This window comes from Rhineura floridana, chromosome 2 (genome assembly GCF_030035675.1).
Source record: "Rhineura floridana isolate rRhiFlo1 chromosome 2, rRhiFlo1.hap2, whole genome shotgun sequence".
Lineage (NCBI taxonomy): Eukaryota > Metazoa > Chordata > Lepidosauria > Squamata > Rhineuridae > Rhineura > Rhineura floridana.
The window spans coordinates 221608133-221623093 of NC_084481.1; the positions used below are offsets into that span (position 1 = coordinate 221608133).

Genomic DNA, 14961 nt, shown 5'->3' on the forward strand with positions numbered 1-14961 from the left:
GAAAACATTAAAGGGGGGGCAGGACAAATGTCAGTAGTGGGCCCTACCGGGACAGTGGGGCCAAGCAACTGCCTGAGAATGCTGGGTGCTGACGCCAGCCCTGCTGGTTGTACTCCCTTGGCAACTTCAGAGTGAATTGCTCCCATCCTGTGAGGCCCACAAAACAGGATAACAATGTAGGGTGGTCATATTTAAACCTTTCTTTTTTAACAATATATGTTTAAGCTTTTTTTAAAGATGTCTTGAACACTTTTAAAAAAAATGTTTTTAAAGATGTTTTGTTTTAATGTATTTAAAGTCTGTTTTTTGATGTTTAAAAGTGTTTTTAGTGCTTTTGTTTGCCGTCCTGGGCTCCTGCTAGAGGAAAGGCGGGATATAAATCAAATGATAAATAAATACATAAAATAAATAAACTATACAGAACCCCAAACTCCCCTCCCCCCATGAGATCTGTATGTGTATATCAGAGCTCTCTACCATGGTGACACTCTACGGGTGCAAAATTTCCCAGTCATGACACCCGTTAAATTGTACTGAGTTTGTTCTTTGTAACTTAATTCTTGTATGGTGTTATTTATAATAAGGATGAATATTACTAAGGGAGGTGCTGCACCTCTGGAGCTGTCTGTCTCAGAACTCTTGAAGGGACAGAGGTTGCCTTACCTCAAAGAGGATATCGTAGAGCTGGAAAAGGTTCAGAAAAGGGCAGCCAGAATGATGAAGGGGTTGCAGCATTTGGGGCTTTACAGTTTCGACAAAAAGGCGAGTCAAAAGTGACAAGATAGACGTGTACATAATTATGCATGGCATGGAGAAAGTGGATAGAGAAAAGCTTTTCGCCCTCTCTCATAACGCTAGAACTTGTGGACATCCCATGAAGCTGAATGTCAGAAGATTCAGGACAGACAAAACGAAGTACGTCTTCAGACAGTGCGTAGCTGAACAATGGAATTTGCTCCCACAAGAGCCAGTGATGATGGCCCCCAACTTGGATGGCTTTAAAAGAGGATTAGACAAACACATGGAGGATAAGGCTATCCAGGGCTACTAGCTGTGACAGCTATGCTCTGCCTCCACGGTCAGAGGCAGCATGCTTCTGAATACCAGTTGCTAGAAACGGCAGGAGGGGAGAGTGCTCTTGCAATCAGGTTCTGTTTACAAGCAACTGGTTGGCCACTGTGAGAACAGGATGCTGGACTAGATGGGCCATTGGCAGGATCCAGCAGGCTCTTCTTATGTTCTTATGTCCTGATCCATTTGTAAGGTTTCCACTTTCCCCACAGAACAAATGAGGCTCTTGTCTTTAACAGCTGCAACCTTTGTTGCCGCGCCATTACTGCATGTCTCCCTGGCTCTCTGTGATAGGGGTGAGGATCCTTTTCCAGCCCAAGGGCCACTTATCCTTCTGGGCAACCTTCTGGGAGCCACATGCCAGCAGTGGGCAGGGCCAGAGGCAAAAGTGAATAAACCAATAAATGTGGAGCTTACATTTGTGCAGCAGTTTTGACACACTCTCACACATCCCTACTCTATAGAAATTAAATCGCATTGTTCTCTCTAAATTGGTATTATGTGTTCCTGAGGGCTAGTCTCTTGCCATAGTTGAGCTACCATCTACTAGACTAGTTGCGGTTTAAACATGAGAAGCTCCTTTATACCAGGTTAGGTGATTTGTCCATCTAGCTCAGAATTATCTACTCTGATTGGAACTGTCTCTTCACAAGAGGTCCTTCCTTTTTTAATGGGAGATGCATGCCAGGTAGAGAACCTCTAGAACAGGGGTTCCCAAACTGTGGTCCACAGACCATCAGTGGTCCGTGAGCATCATTAAGGTGGTCTCCAGCTTGCCGGTGGGTGTGTGACTGAAGATGGGAGACGGCACATCCACCACATTCAATAATCATATTGATTTTTAATTGTATTTTATTGCTTTTATTTCTTATATTGTATTTTGTTGCATTCTGTGGAGATCAACATGTAATGCAATAAAATGCAGTGTGTAAGAAATAACAGAAGCAATTAAAAAATTAAAAATCAAACAGCATCTAGCAGAGCACTATGCAGTTGCTAAGCCGATAAGCCATTAAGTGGTCTGCAAAGACCCTCAGCAGTTTTCAAGTGGTCCATGGGGGGGAAAGTTTGGGAAGCACTGCTCTAGGACCTTCTGCATGCAAAGCATGTGCTTTAACTACTGAGCTCTGGTCCCTTTAAATAGTCTCCAAGGGCAGGCCCAGATAACAGCACCTTAAAGTAATCCACTTCCATTTTTACCAATTATCTGTACAGGGTGGTTTATAACAGATGCTATTGGAGGTCACTGATTCATAGGGTCGCCCTAAATTGTAACTGACTTGAAGGCACATAACAACAACAAATATCCACAGGAGGGTAGCCAGGATGGTTAGGGGCCTGGAAAGCAAGGACTATGGGAAATAGAAGAAAAAGCTGGGCATGTTTAGCCTGGAGAAGAGAAGATTAAGAGGAGACCTGATGACAGCGGTCTTCAATATCTGAAGGGCTGTCATGCAGAAGATGGAGCAGACTTGTTCTCTGTTGCTCCAGAAGGGAGGTCAGAGAAGCAGATTTTTGGCTAAATGTAGGGAGAAACCTCTTAACGGTAAGAGCTATTTGACAGTGGAATCTTCTGCCTCGGGGAAGTGGTGGACTCTCCTTTGCTGGAAAGAATCACCATGGAGAGGACTTGTCCAGTAGTGACCCCTGGTTATAGAAGGTTCACCTGGCACCATCCTTGTGGTTTTTTTGACATCAGGTGAAGACCTTTCTGCTCACCTGGGCCTTTTAAATAATCTGTGTAATCTTGGCTTCTCAGTTTTAAAACCTGTGTTTTAACTTTGGGGTAGTGATGAGTTTTGTTTTCTTGCTGCACCTTTTATACTGCTTTTGATTTTATGGTATTATATCTGATTTTACCATTGAATTGCTTTTATACTTATTTATTTGTAGCTGTCGAGAGAACTTTATATTATGGAATACATATGTTAAGGGCAAACAAATGTCAGCAACAACAACAATAAATATTTAAGCAGGGGCTGAACATCCATTTGTCAGAGATGTCATAGTTGCATCCTGCATTGTCAACCCTGTACTGTGTTCCTTCTGGGAGGAAGGGCAGGATATAAATTTAATAAATAAATAAATACTGAGCAATGGGTTGGACTAGATGCTCTCTAAGGTATCTTCCAACTCTCTAATTCTTTGTTGTTTTGTGTAACAGTGGCAAGATTTCCAGGAATAGGTGGTCCCTCTTTAGCAATCCAAAGCACTTCAGATGAAATCCAGCTGTTTATTCTTCTGAAAAGAACCTACACTTCCCCAGCTTGGGAAAGAGCAATGCGGAATCTCCAAGCTAGATGTTCCAAGCTTTGAAACAATGCAGGACAAGTGGGGAGAATGTAGAGCAAATAGACTGCAGATGACAAAATATATACAGCAACGATTTTTCCTCCAAATGACTTGTGTTTTGATTTCTTTCACTCTCATCTCTGAGTAATTTCCAGTCATTGCAACTCCCTTCTGGCTGGGGTGGAGTTTTAGCTGTCCTCGCTCAAATGTAAATCAAACCACTCTGCGGCAGTGAACTGCAGCTTCTGTGGCTGAGATGCCTTGCAGTGGGGAAGAAGTGGAGGGAAGGGACAAAAATAAGAAGATGCACCAAAGAAAACCCTACGTCTGTACCCCAGGAAAATGCACCTTTTACTTACGTTACCTAATCTGTTCCAATTGCAATATTGAACTTTTGCAGAATTTGAAACAAGCTGGGGTAATGGTAGCTGAGAGAGGAAAATGCATGTTTACCCATCGATCCTCCTTTCTTGGATTCTACCAGCTCAGGCCTTGCCAAACTTCTCAAACTTTATGAATGTATTAAAGGCAGGGAGTGAAAATAAACACTGCAAGCCCAACAGGCCTGAGTCCCTTCAGGTTTCTGAGTAAGTACTCACACATATCATTAAATATTCCCAGGGACCATGAGAGCTAGAAACTTAGGAAAAAGAAGAAAAAAGAGGGTTATGGGGAAGCACATCAGAAGCGTTACTCTTCCTTTTGTCAGTGACAAATCTGAAAATATACAGGATATAGGGAAGTGAAAGAAAGAGAAATGCATTGCCGAAAAGAGAACTCAGGTTTGCATTTAAAATTGCAAAGTTATAATTACTATAATTTAAATAGACATTCTAGTTGTCCAGGGTCTCAGGGAGTCTTAGACCCTTTACTTTTTTTGGAGCAGGGTCCCAGTGGGATCCCTATGTATCCTGTATCCTGCAAGCCAATCAGCATGAAAGGGGAGTGTGTTAGCCACTGAGAAGAATCTTCTAACTTGCTTCCTTGTCCTGTAGCCAATCAGAGTGAAAGGAGGCGAGTCAGCTACCGACAAGATTCTTTTCAGTGATTAACACTCTTCCCTTTCATGCTGATTGGCTTCTAGGGATGCCTCTTGTTGAGGGAGAAGGCATTAACAAGGATCTTACTCTCAACTTAGCAGCAAAAAAGGGAGAAGGGCTAGCTGTGACTAACACAAAGGGACCTTGTGCTTCTGAACTTGCCACTACCCTACTGATAGACATGTAAGACATGTCACTGTAGTGAGGAAGGCTGTGACCAGGTGACCTGTGTGCCTGCTCACTGCCGATGGGCAACTTCTTGTTCCACCTGCTCTGTCTTCTTTGGGTTCTTTTATCTTTAAATAAAAGTTGGGCTGGACAGCACTTCAAACTTTTGTTTTATTTATCCTTTGAAATATTTGTATACTTTTCATCAAGAAAAAGATCACAACAAAATTAAACAATTTTATATAAATTATGAAATGTAAACAATTGAAATAAAAAAGCACAATAAATCATCCTATAATATAAAAAATCACAAAACCTACAGAATCGGACAGCATTAACATTTTAAAATCCATAGACCAGATCAGCTAACAAAATCTACCATAAGCCTGGCAAATGAAGATGAAAGGTCATCAAGTGTGTATCTCTCTGTGCCACTGGGGGAATGGGGTTCCATAACTAGAGTGCCACCACCAAAAAGGTCCTATCTCATGTCCCCACATAGCATGCAATATTTATTGTGGGGACATCAAACTAGGCTTCCTTTCTGATTTCCAGTCTTGGGCATGTTGCTGTTGTCAGAGGCAATCTCTCAGATATCTAGGTCTCAAGTCATTCCAGGCTTTATGCATCAACATAAGTTCTTTCACTTGGTTCTGATAACATATAGTCTTCCAGTGCAAATCTCACAAAAGAAGGGGTTATATGACTCAGCATCAAAGGGCAAGTCAGTGCTCTAGTGGCAGCATTCTGCACTAGCTGCAGTTTCTGGACTGTCTTCAAGGGCAGTCCTATGCACAGCAAATTACAGTAGTTGAGTTGAGAGGTTATCAGAGCATGCAAAACAATGGCTAAGCTATCCTGCTCCAAGAAAGGCCGTACCTGACAAACCAGCCAGACCTAGACTAAAGATGCTCCTAGCCACAGAGTCACCTGGGCTTCTAAGGACAAAGATAGATTAAGGAGCATCCCCAGATTTCACACTTGCTCCTCAATGCGACACCATCCAGAACAGGCTGAATATCAGGTTCATAGACATATGAACCACTCAACAGCAACACCTCCACCTGATTAGGATTCAGATTCAGCTTTTTGGCCCTCATCCTGCCCATTACCGTCTCTAGGCACCGACTAAGCACCAACAGAGGTGCACAAATAGTGAACATAGTTGAATATGTAAACCAGTTTTTGGTTGATTAAGCAGTATATTTGTTGTTTTGTGCCTTCAAGTCGATTACGTCTTATGGCGACCCTATGAATCAGCGACCTCCAGTAGCATCTGTTATAAACCACCCTGTTTAGATCTTGTAAGTTCAGGTCTGTGGCTTCCTTTATGGAATCAATCCATCTCTTGTTTGGTCTTCCTCTTTTTTTACTCCCTTCTGTTTTTCCCAGCATTATTGTCTTTTCTAGTGAATCATGTTGTCTCATTATGTGTCCAAAGTATGATAACCTCAGTTTCATCATTTTAGCTTCTAGTGACAGTTCTGGTTTAATTTGTTCTAACACCCAATTATTTGTATTGCTAAATAAAATAAAATAAAGGACTGTCCTCTGTAAAATGAGACACATGGCCACTCTAACAGGAGAACAGGATATAAAAAATGAGCAAACCTTTCCAGATAAGGCAGATGAAAGCAGCCCAAACCACAGGTGTTTTTATTTCTTTGCCTGCTTCTGCTGCCTGCTTACCTGAGGCTGCGAAGAAAAAAAGGGTAATCAAAACCCACCCCTGGCAGGCCACCAAGCAGAGCTGGTGGGCTGCACCCCCCCCCCGAGAAGGGCCATCGCTCACTAATAGAGCATCTGTTTTGCACACAAAAGGTCCCAGGTTCAATCCCTGGCATCGCCAGGTAGGACTGGGAGAGACCCCTGCCGGAACCCTGGAGAGCCACTATATAAAGCAGCTTCCTCATTTCATCTTGGCAGTTTTTCAGGACTGTTCCAGAGTGTAGGAACTGGCCACCACTCCAGTAGAACAAGCCACATAGTCACATTCATGTCACAGAGCTTTTGCCAGAAGCCCACAAGTGATGAGCCACATGCTATGAAGCTGACGTTGTGTCAAGCCATCCATCCTAATCTGGAAGGAGGTAATAAAACACCCACTACCTGCATTTCCTTGTCCTTTTGACAACAGAACAGCTTCTGTGAAATATTATTCACCTCCAGCTTCAAAAGCTCCTGGCTTTGAAATTCCAACAGGCCCACAAAGCCGGCATTTCTTGATTTTTCGTTCCTTTTCTTTTCTAAAAGCAGGTTGTACAAGCTGAAAGGGAAAAACAACTTCCACAAAACCAGGAAATTTAAGCAGCATGGAAACAGTTCTGTCCTGTTATTTATGGACTCATGCATATACTGTGCTGCACTTCACCCCTACACCTGTCTGAGCAGCATTCATGCAATGAGAACAACTGCTAATGGTATCAGTGTAGAATTAAACTGCTTGGAGTTTAATTTGCCCCAGGGCACAGGCTCCAAAGAATCTGTTTCAAGGCTAGGGCTTTGCTCTGGGATATGTGAAACAATGATAAAAGTCGCATGCCTCTGAGTGTAAAGCAGGGAGGGGAACCATTGGCTGGTGCTTGGGAAAGAGCCATGGCAGAGCATGTCCCTTGTACACAGAAGGTCCCAAGTTCAGTCCCTGGCATCTCCAGGTAGGGTGGTGAGAGACTCCTGCCTAAATGCTCTGGAGAGCAGCTGCCAGTCAGTGTACAAAGTGGTGAGCTAGATGGATCAATGGTCTGACTTGCTTTAAGGGAGCTTGTTCCGCTTCAAAAGCATTCCATCCACCTAACAGGCCAGTATAGATTTAAGACGTTTCTTTGTCTGCTAGCCGCTGCTTTTATGATCAGTTTTTTTTTCTCTTGCAAAAAAATATTGATATCAGTATAGATATTTTTAAAAGTGAATGAATGAAGTCTTTATTGTTCACAGCCATAGGCTACCACAATTAAACAGATATACAAAGAAGATACAAAACATATTAAAAACAGATCATATTACAATAAAACACAGTTCAACAACATAGATACTTTTAAAATAAAATGTCAATTATTTTAAAGGAAATATTAATATATTGAAGGGAAATATTGACAAATGAAAGGAAATATCAATAAAATGATCATTCTTAATATCAATATTTTACAGGTGGATTTTTTTTTAAAAAAAAAGCTTTTTAAAATAGCCACGGAAAATCGCTACATAAAAATCTGATCCTCAATGATAGAGAATAAGTGAATTAATAGATAGTTCAGTACAAATTCAAGTTGGGTAGATTTCTAGCACATCTGTAGTGTAAAGTAGAGATGGGGGAGAGATTTCATGAGGTTCACATTTCAAGCCGAATCTATCAAATTCGCACTTTCTGAAACAATGTGAGAACCGAAACACAGCCATCCTTCGAAATTCACACTTATCCGAATTTTGCGATGCAGTTTTCCAATCAATGTTTATAAAAATGCATATATTTATTTATTTATTTATTGCACTTGTATACCGCCCCATAGCTGAAGCTCTCTGGGCGGTTTACAGTAACTAAAAACATTAAAACGAATACAATTTAAAACAGATCTTATAAAAACAATTTAAAACACAATTTAAAAAAATGTAAACAGTATAAAACACATGCTAAAATGCCTGGGAGAAGAGGAAAGTCTTGACCTGGCGCCGAAAAGATAACAGTGTTGGCGCCAGGTGCACCTCGTCAGGAAGATCATTCCATAATTTGGGAGCCACCACTGAGAAGGCCCTGTCCCTTGTTGCCATTCTCCGAGCTTCCTTGGAGTAGGCACTTGGAGAAGGACCTTTGGGGAAATGTACATAAAAACCACTACATTTTCGCTAAAATGTAATACAAAATGCATTACATTAGGATAAATTGCTTGCAAAAATTTGCACATCAGTCAAAACTACATACAAAGATGTATTTACTATTTGCACTAAATTGCTGAAGAATTTTCAGAATGATTTTTTTAAAATCGCAAATGGCTGCAGAATTTAAGATTGGGAAAATGAGAAACTAAGGCAGCCTTCCCCAACCTTCGGGTCCCCAGATGTTGCTGGACTACAACTCCCATCATACCCCAGCCAGCATGGCCAATGGGCAGGAATGATGGGAATTGTAGTCCAGCAACTTCTGGGGTCCCAAGGTTGGGAAAGGCTGAACTAAGGGAACTAAAACTGGCAGATCTTTCAATCCTTAAGTGTAAAGCGAATAAATACTATTAGGAATCAAAACTGTTCTCCCTGTGATGCTAGTTTCCAGTTATGCATTAATTTTTTTTAGCCTGAAACTCTAGCGGAGACCAGCAAATCTTTTTTGGCCCAGGGGCCACCTTCACCCTTGGCTAACCCTCCAGGGGCCACATGGCAGCAGTGGGTATGACCACTTCACACTCTTGCCCACACACAGCTGCATGGATGCATACAGGAGACATAGCTGTCCTGAGGATTATTGCCCCCTCCCCACTCATCAAATGAGCCATGTGATGAATGAGGAATTTGCATCCCCATCAGACTGCTGGCCCGGCCAGAGTGGTTTAAACCCCAATTCTGGGTCTACTTCTTTAAAAAAAAAATTGCTATCACTGTTAAAATCAGTGGGTTTTTGGGAGGACACATCAGGCTCTCAGGACGGGTTAGATAGTACTGAACTCCAAGTGTGGTTGCACCATAAGAACATAAGAAGAGCCCTGGTGGGTCAGGCCAATGGCCCATCTAGTCCAGCATCCTGTTCTCACAGTGGCCAACCAGATGCCCCAATGGGAAGCCTGCAAGCAGGACCTGAGTGCAAAGAGTGCTCTTCCTTCCTGCAGTTTCCAGCAACTGGTATTCAGAAGCATGCTGCCTCTCACTATGGAAGCAGAGCACAGCCGTCATGGTTAGCAGCCATTGATAGCCTTCTCCTCCATGAGTTTGTCTATTTCTTTTTTAAAGCCATCCCAGTTGGTCCCATCACAGCCTCCTGTGGAAGCAAATTCCATGGTACTATGCACTGCATGAAAAAATACTTTCTTTTGTCCGTTCTCACATTCAGTATGTCCAATTCAGTATAAGCTAGGCTCCTCCATTCCTGTTCAAGCATAGTTTCCCACTCAGTTTGTTGTGTCCAACAAGAGTCCTACCGTGTGATCATGCTCATCATGTAGCTTAGCGTGAACTAATCCGTGAACCAAACTTTGAAGAGCACTGTTGCGACACCCCCCCATACACAAAGAGTAAATGCATGTAGGGAGAGTGACATAATGACAGCAAGCCCAGCTCCCATCACACACCCTTTCTCTTGCACATCTGCAATGTCCCTGTGTTCATACACATGTAGGTTGGTACATGCAGTTGGAGATCCTGCAGAAAGCACAAACTCCAACTTGCTGCACATGCACATGCTACATACTATGTAGCAGTGCTGCATGTGTGCAAAGGAATGTGCATACAGAAGGCAGCAGGGCTTGCCATCAGGTAAGGATGGAAGAGAAATTTGATTTAGTTCACATTTCCAAAACGATATGTGAACTAAAACACAGCCATCCTTTGAAATTCACACTTCTCCACATTTTGCAGTGCCGTTCACCAACCACATAATGTGTATAAAAATGCAGGTACTAAGGGAGAGTGTACATAAAAATGCATAGATTTGTGAAAATTCAGGGAATTGCATGTAAAAATATGCATATCAGGCATATTGCATACAAAATGTATATATTAGGAGAAATATGCACTAAAATGTTGATGAATTTTCTGTTTTAAACAAAAATCAGAAACTGATGTGGAAATGTAGAGAACTGAACTTAAGACTGACAAAAAAGAGAGAGAAACCAAAACTGAAGATTCACCCATCCCATAACCAGGAACCTATTCCCCATCTGCCCATTCATTGTACATGTGTGGTTTCATCGGAATAGTGATAAAATATCATGCCGTAACATTGTTACTGTCTTTTCCTCGCATACAAATTTCTAAAAGGGTAAATTTGTTGTCGTTATATGCCTTCAAGTCGATTACGACTTATGGCGACCCATGAATCTTTTTTGGATATATATTCATAGGGTTTTTATGGTAAGAGGTATTCAGAGGTGGTTTACCATTGCCTTCCTCCAAGCCTACAGCACCCGGTATTCCCAGGCGGTCTCCCATCCAAGTACTAACCAGGGCTGACCCTGCTCAGCTTCAGAGATCAGACGAGATTGGGCATGTTCAGGGTAGTATGGCTGTAGAAAACAGTCAATAGCAGCCATCAAACATGTGCACCTTTAAATGCTGGGGGGGCGCTTCTCTATCCCATGAATCCTCCATGCTTCTCTAAAGAAAAGGGGGGAAGGCTCTTTAAAATGCCGTTATCCAAGTTGACCTGAAAGGCAGGAAACCTTCAGGCCAAAATGCTGACAAAACAACAGTCCTGGTAAAAAGCCCTGCCCCCCCCCAGAGCGTTGTGTGTGTTGTAAATATTTAGGAGGTTAATTTGTGAATAGAGGCTAGTGAGAAATCTGGTGACTGCACAGCTAATGTCAACAAGGAATGGTTAGTTTTTCCTACAGATGAGACAATGCCTCTGGAAAGCTTTATTTAAAGATGAAACCACAATAATACAGATCTCATGTTACAAAATGTGTATCAAATAGGGAATGATTCCAGATGTAAGAAGTGCTTGATTGTGTTTTCTTAGATTTCACTGATTCTTGCGTCCTTCCGTAGAAATAGCTGGATACCTTTTCTTTTCTCAAAACCAGCAAGCTTTTATTGTTTTCTTTTAAAAAAATAAATACATGAAAATTGGATATAGGATTGTTTAAAAGTAATATTTTTGTATCCTGTAAAATTCTAATTGGTTTCCAAATTGGCTGCTGTCTATCCTGATTTGTCTGCTGAGGATTCCGAGACACGTTCTCAGTTCCCAATAAATGCTCACCCAGCCCAGATATTCTCTGAGAGCAGGAACAATTGAGAGCCAGTGTGGTGTAGCGGTTAGAGTATTGGCCTAGGACCTGGCAGACCAAGGTTCAAATCCCCACTCAGCCATGAAGCTCACTGCATGACCTTGGCCCAAGCACTGTCTCTTAGCCTAACCTACCTCACAGGGTTATTGTAAGGATAAAATGCAGAGAAAAACAATGGATTTTATTTAACTACATCCTGCTCAGAGTAGACCCACTGAAATTAATGAACCTAAGTTAGTCATGTCTCTTAAATTCAGTGGGTCTAGGACTAGCATGGAATACCACCCCATGTATACCACAATGAGTTCCTTAGAGGAAAGGTATGATATAAATCTAATAAATAAATAAAATGAATAAATTATGGTAGACATTATCCTCCATAACTGATACTTGAGGAAAACCCCTAACAAGCTTCCAAGTAACCTCAAGATTCCTAGGAACACAACTTGACTGCCACATTTCTCCCAGATTCTTGTACTGTTATAAATAAGTTCCTCCTTCACTTATTTTTAAAAATTATAATTTAATGGGGGGGGAGCACCATGGATTGGAGCCAGCCCCTCCTCTTCGCTCCCGTTTTGCTCTTTGAATGTTTTCCACTCTCTTGGCATTCTTCGTTTTTAATGCTCAGACAGACTTGGTGCCCAAAAAGGTGTTTCCTTTCACAGCCTCCTTGCATTGTTTCCTCAGTTCCCATTTTTCAGCCCTCGGAGACACAAAGTTGGTCATAAACATGCTTTTGACTGGTGGATTCATGTGTGGTTCTCTATAGCAACAAACAAAAGTGTGAGTCAGAAACTGGTATGAAGCTGTAAACACATATATTTTTTCCTGACATTGCCCAGAGTTTGCTTAATATCTGTGGTGTGCTGTTGCTATACAACAGCTACCTGAGAAGGGCTGTTCACGATGTTGAACTATGAGGAGGCCTTCTTTGGAAAACAGAGGTGCCCCTGATGTAGGCTCTGAGTTACTACCAGCGGTATAGGCCTTTTTTCCCCATCCCTGCATCGGGGGGGGGGGGGGGAGAAGCGGAGCCAATTGCACTGTGTTCTGTCAAGCAATTGTTAAAGTTCTCCAGAGCTTCTGGCAGAGGGGAGAGAGAGAGAGAGAGAGAAAGCAGAAAAATTGCAGAGACATATGCCAGCTGTGTTTAAATTCTGTGCCACATATCATCATCATCATCATTTATTTGTATGCCACCTTTCCACAGCTGAGCCATGCTCAAGGCGGCTTACAACGTCAAAACATTACATGATTAATTCTAACAGTTACAAAAGTAAAACAAAATATAGTCAAACCACAGTCATAAGCAATAAACTAATGAAAACATCTCTATAAATATACAATAAAATTAAGCAGTCTCCACATACTTCAGAATAATGACTAACAATAAAAATACAAAGCTATACTCCCTAAAACAGCAAAGGTGCACCTCTAAAATTAAATCTTGACCCCAAAAAGAACTCCTTAAAAATATCCCCAGTAGCCTATAGACATCCTGAGCAGCAGGTCTTTCAGATCTAGTAGCAAGATGGCTCCTCGCCCTTTCAGCAGTTGCTGCTTTTGTAGCTGGAGTAAGACAGGGTAGATGGGAATTAGCCAGCAATGCAGGAAGCAGGTCTTGCAGAACTCACACAGGTGAGATGGTCTCTGGCCCCTTCAGCATTTGCTGTTTTTTGTAGCAGGGATGAGTCAGAGCCTGGCCCTCCCAGGCCAGGTGGAAGTTAGCCGGCAATGCTACCCTCCAACATCAAATGGCCCCAGAGCATCTCACGAACCTTGCTTCTCAGGCTCAGCCCTTGTTGTTATTGTTGTTGTTATACCTTGGCAAGTCATGAAGTCTGGTGAACAAAAATACTGTTCCTGCTAGCTGATAGAGATGATTATTCCAGTTTCTTGCATATGAATGACCAAACCACAGCCTCAATTCCTCCCTCCTCCCTCCCCCTCATAGAGCATCTGCTTTGCATGCAGAAGGTCCCAGGTGCAATCCCCGGCATCTCCAGGTACAGCTGGGAGAAAAACCTGCTTGAAATCCTGGAAAGCTGCTGCCAGTCAGTGTAGACAGTGCTGAGCTAGATGGACCAATGGGCAGAGGTGTAGTCGTCCAGGGTCTCCTGGGATCTTAGATCCCTTACTTTTTGAGGGGCCATGTCCCAGCAGGTTTCCCATGTCTCCAGAGTCCTGTGGGCCAATCAGCATGAAAGGGGAGTGTGTTGGCCACTGAGAAGAGTCTTCTAACTTGTTTCCTTGTTGTTTCCTGCTGATTGGAGCCAATCAGAGTGAAAGGAGTTCCTATGAGTTCCTAAAGGACAGTCAAATGGTGCCAGTAATAGAGAAGCAGAAAGCAGTATTCAAGCCTGGCCAGATTGTTCTGTAATCTTAGAAGGGTATACAATTTTAGAAAGGGGCATGAATGTAACTGCCATGAAGGGACCCTGCACTTCTGAATTTGCCGCTACATTACCGCCAATAGGTCTGATTCAGTATAAGGCAACATCCTATGTTTGTATGCTCCTTTGTTCCCCCACAACTTCAAACAGGGTGTACAGATGCAAAACAGGGAAGATTTCTGCTTGCTGCCCTGGGCTCCTGCTGGGGTGTAATATTCCAGGTCCAACAAACATACTTGTTAGAGCAGGAATGGATATCATTCTCAAGAGCATCTTCTTTCCCTGTCTCCTGTATCAAAACTGGGAGCAGTTAAACAACAGTTCTGCGGTTTGGATGTGGCTAGGGAACTGTGATTTAACAGGTAGCAGATTGTTCAGCAGACTGTGTTCCCTGTAGTAGCACCTTATCTCTGGCACTCTCTGCCCAAGGAAGTTGATAGGGCCATTTTACTTGTCGTTTGAGTAACTGGCAAAGACGCAAAGGCATTTTTTAAAGGAGGGCTCCGACATACAGCGGGATTCTTAGTTGTGTGGAAAGACCCCAATGTAAGTACAGCTGAACACAGGATTCATGCATAGATCACACCAATTATGTATTATTTTATTTATTTGATTATTTGATTTATATCCCGCCCTTCCTCCCAACAGGAGCCCAGAGCGGCATGTACATTTTATGGGGTCAGGAATGGGAATGGCACACATGATTCCTCTCCACCACAACCACCTCTCAATGCCCCATCACCTGACATCTTTGTGAGGTTGGGTGATTGACAGGTGGGAGACCATACCCACCTGTCAGATTTGGTTCACGAGGAGGGGGGCAGATCCAGTTCCCTACCACTGAGCTACACCTCTGGCAACTGGCACTAGGAGCAGACAGAAGGTAGATCTCTGGGTGATTGGCAGTAGATTGGCAAGGGGTCTAACTCTCAGTTGTTTCAACAATGGCAAGAACAAAAAGGTCCATTTCCCCCCGCCCTCAACACCCCTCTAAATTAGGTTGCTGAAATGAAGAAAGTTTAGAGGGAAGCCTGGAGTTGATTTGTAAGTGAAAGAAGTGGC

At 42.6% G+C, this 14961-nt stretch overlaps 1 protein-coding gene and 1 pseudogene across 2 annotated transcripts in view; one reads left to right on the forward strand and one right to left on the reverse strand.

The window, feature by feature from the left end:
- The window catches only part of LOC133377724 (neuroblast differentiation-associated protein AHNAK-like), a 99911-nt gene that overhangs the window by 29776 nt on the left and 55174 nt on the right, over nt 1–14961 (forward strand). The window lies entirely within an intron of this gene.
- Nucleotides 10667–10785, reverse strand: LOC133378509 (5S ribosomal RNA; annotated as a pseudogene).